The sequence below is a fragment of the Octopus bimaculoides genome, chromosome 3 (assembly GCF_001194135.2).
Source record: "Octopus bimaculoides isolate UCB-OBI-ISO-001 chromosome 3, ASM119413v2, whole genome shotgun sequence".
In the NCBI taxonomy this organism is placed as follows: Eukaryota; Metazoa; Mollusca; class Cephalopoda; order Octopoda; family Octopodidae; genus Octopus; species Octopus bimaculoides.
The window spans coordinates 7,736,632-7,740,707 of record NC_068983.1 but is presented as its reverse complement, the minus strand read 5'-3'; the positions used below and the strand labels follow the sequence as shown (position 1 = coordinate 7,740,707).

The 4,076-nt window shown below is 41.1% G+C and overlaps 1 protein-coding gene across 1 annotated transcript in view; it reads right to left on the bottom strand.

Moving 5' to 3' along the window:
* The window catches only part of LOC106882030 (transient receptor potential cation channel subfamily V member 5), a 156,109-nt gene that overhangs the window by 146,642 nt on the left and 5,391 nt on the right, over positions 1–4,076 (bottom strand). The gene's annotated exons all lie outside the window — the stretch shown is intronic.

Genomic DNA, 4,076 nt, shown 5'->3' with positions numbered 1-4,076 from the left:
GATTGTTCTCTTAAAACAGCTTGAATACGACTTTTCAGTTCCGCTAGGAACCTACACACGTTTGTACGGATGTGGCAACGATAGTAATCACTTGCAGCAGGCGTTCAAAGAGTTATTACTCAACTTGACACATGCTTTCATTCCATCATGGAATTTTTCATTGATTGTTTTGTCATTTTCGATAATGACCAACCACAATATACAACGCATAATAGAGGTGTTAAAAATCAAGTGATGCCTGTACTTGAAGCTTTTTAAAAATAATAAATGTGCCCTTTTAAAGCCTAGCCAGGCTCATGGGCCCGGTTTCCCGGTTTCAATGGGGTATGGGTTCCCCAGCTGGACAGGACGCCAGTCCATCGTAGCATTACTCATTGTTGTCAGCTGAGTGAACTGGAACAACAGGAAATGAAGTGCTTTGCTCAAGAACACAACGCGTCACCCGGTCCAGGAATCGAAACTACAATCTTACGATTATGATTTTGACACCCTAACCACTAAGCCATGGACCTCCACTTGAAGCTCTTTAAAATGAGGTAAAGCCTTGCACAGGACCAATCCTACTCTCTAAACAATGTGTACCTTTGCCCTAAAAGAAGATCTGATCAACATTATTAGATAGAAACGAAGTTGCGGGTGTTACATCTCAGTTTTCCTTCTCCTAAAGAGAGATCTAAACAAAGACTGGGTATCTCTCACTTCCAGCTGTTGGGTGGTTGTTGATTATTGAGTTAATCCGTCCTTTGACAGGTTTTGTTCTCCGTCCTGCAGAGTGTCCATCGAAAACCACACTCCTTGACAAGCAGGGTTGATAGGGTCGCCGGTTTCGTCGCCGACGAAACACACGCGCACACGCATACACACAGACACGCACACACATACACATACACACACACAGATAGATAGATACATACATGTGAGTGTGCGTGCGCATGCGTGTATGTATGTATATTTGCATATAAGGATGTGATGTAAGATCACAGTAGCATGAAACTCAAGCCGCGAAATAAGAATTCAGTTGTAATATACTACATATATATATATATATATATATATATATATATATATATATACGTGCGTCCACGTGTCATTAGGCGTTATTCCCTAGACTAATGGCACATACACACTAAACGCCAAATTTAGAATACGAGATTCCTATTTTGAAATTTGTCCGGAATCGTGTACCAGAATACGCAGAAATTAAACAGTTAATGATAATCGGAAATCGAACTGATCTAAACTTTAAAACAATCATCATCATCATCCTCATCATCATCCTCATCATCGTCCTCATCATCATCATCAACAACAACAATATCATCATCACTATCATCTCCATCTTAAACCCTTTCCATCGGTTCTCTGTGCGGTCATGGGTTGGTCAGTAAGATCTAAATCAGTTCTTATTCAGAATTAATGTTCTCAAAGGAAGGATATGAATGTTGTTGATGTTTACACTAAAAATAAGTCTAACAATCCATAAAATTACAAGTAAATATACATGCTACAAAGGAGATTCATTGAATCAATCGATTAATCAATCAAAATCGATAACCAAAGGACACTGAGGGACATTTCAAGAGACGCAACATCCTCTCTCTATTTCTCCCGATAATCAAACAATTACTTATTTCCACCATCTTCCTCCCCGGCCATGTTTTTGATATTTATCCGTTTACCCATTTCATGGTTTTCATTGTCTTATACTCAGTCATTCAGTCCAACTTGAGCATTTTGGTGTATCAGACAGCAGTTCTCTAGTGTTCTATTTTTTTTTTTTCTTGACAGTCTTCAGCTTTTCTTGAATGGTTCGAAATCGTGGTATTCTGCGGTTCCTCTTTCCTGCTGGTAGCCATAAGACACAAAACTGCAACCGGTGGTGAAGCTCCAGTTCGGGAGGACAGGAGTTATGAGGAGCGTGGAGACACCCCTTAGTTGCCATTTCTCCCAGGTCCGCTCTGGCCCGGAGTGGTAGCACTTGTTAGGGCCCCACCAATAGGTAAAAATTGGATCCTCCCATGTTGCCTTGCAGGATGCCTCTTTAGGCTAAGGCTACGAGAAGGAATCATCAAGTCCTCAACGGTTGATCAGGCAGACGAAGCGACATCTATGTCTCTCAATGGCTGTGACAGCGAAAGAAGGCAATGCCAAGCGAGCTGGCTACAAGGCGTGACCTAAAAGAACTGATCCACAACAGCTCGCTGCAACTCACAGGTCAAAGTCAGTACGTCTCCTCCATGGTGCCACTGATGACATCCTCTGAGCCAAGTGAGTGGGCTTCTGCCTGGCAAGTGGCGGTCTACCTTAAACAAAATCACGCCATGGCATCCAGTGCTATTTTCTTCCCTTTCCTACTGTCCTTGCATCCTGATGATTTAGCTCCTGCAGAGGGTAACTAACCAATTGCATCCTTATTACACTATCACGTCTTAGAGCCTTCGCTCTTCTAACGATTTCTTTGTTTCTCAGAAATTCTCGATTTTTATTAAAAGTGTCTTTGGTAAAAGACAACATTTTGGTGACTTTTTTCGCCGTTTTTCTTCCTTGTTTTCCTCGGATATAGAACCCTTTTTTTTTAGTACAAATGCAAGATTATTACGTGGGGGGATCTTGATACTGATGTCCAATGCGTCCATAAACCAAATATTTTATAGATGCTGAAATACAGCTGTCACCGCCCAGATTGACATAAAGTGGTTAATAATTCATAAAACTATAATCTTAATAAACTGCATAATCACCAATGAAACATGTATTGCAGACTCACTTCACCAGGATCTTACCACTATTCTACACCAATTCACAGAATTAACTATTACGCTATTCTAAATAACATTGGCCCAGTGCCTAGTCAAAATCAATCGCAAACCTCAATAAATTTTGCTTGATTGAACTGAGAAGATCTTGATTAAATATGTAATAGGTAGACACTCCTGCAACTGTCCCTTTGCCAAGTACATACAGGTTTGATAAGTACGGTTGGCAGGAAAAAAACATGAGGTTGCTAGTATTTTGTTGCGTTGAAACTTTTGATATTCCTTTCCTGACAACCAGCTCACCAAACAAACAATTAATCCAGAAATAAAACTAAGTTAGATTTGTTCCAATAAAAAGTTGTTTCGTAATACCTTCACCTTTACAGTTGCATACATAATACTCTGCTAGCAAAACATAGATAAATAATTTATATATTTATATATTTATTTATACGAGTGTACACGTACGAAGGCGCTTGACCTGGTGGTTAAAGTATTGCATTAAGGAGCACTGGATCGTGGTTTCGATTCTCAGTTGAAGCAATGGAAGCATGATAACTCACCACCTCCAAAGAAGGCTCGTGTCCAACCCTCAGCAGGTATGGTGATACTCAGTCTTTTGAGACCAGCGCGGAGTAGTGGCGATGGATTTTCTGGTAAAGGGCACCACAATTAACGAGGCATATGCTTTTGTGGCGCCCTCAAAGCAAAGCGGCGTGGCATGCTGACCAAAGAAGTCCGCCGCCTCCAAGACAATGCCGCAATTCACAATGCGCATGTTGCTCAGACGAAAGCACACTCCTGCAGCTATGAAATTCTTCCTCATCTCCCTTATTCTTCCGATCTTGCAACATCTGACTTCCTCCTCTTTCTAACCATAAAGTCTTTTTTGAAGGGGAAGCACTTTTCGGATGATAATGAACTTCTTTCTGAAGTAATGTCTTGGCTCCAGACGCAACCTACCAGCTTCTCAACAGACGAGGTCTTCACAGCTTCATAAAGCAATGAGAGAAGTGTGTCACCATTGGTAGTGACTATGTAGAGAAGGATTAATAATTATGGCAAGTTTCGTTTATCCCAGTCCTTGGGAAGTGGGTCAGGGGAAATCTTTAATGAACGCCCCTCGTACTCCAATCCAGTCACATTTAAATCGGTAACCCTGTTACGAGACGGACTGGAAACAGAATGTTGGCCTGCTTGTCTAACCAGCGGAGTGGCATCATTCGAAAGCTACCGCAATACGAGGAAGCGCATCGTGACCAATGGTGTATAATAACATATGATGATCTAGTTGATACAGTGATATAAATTCATATATAT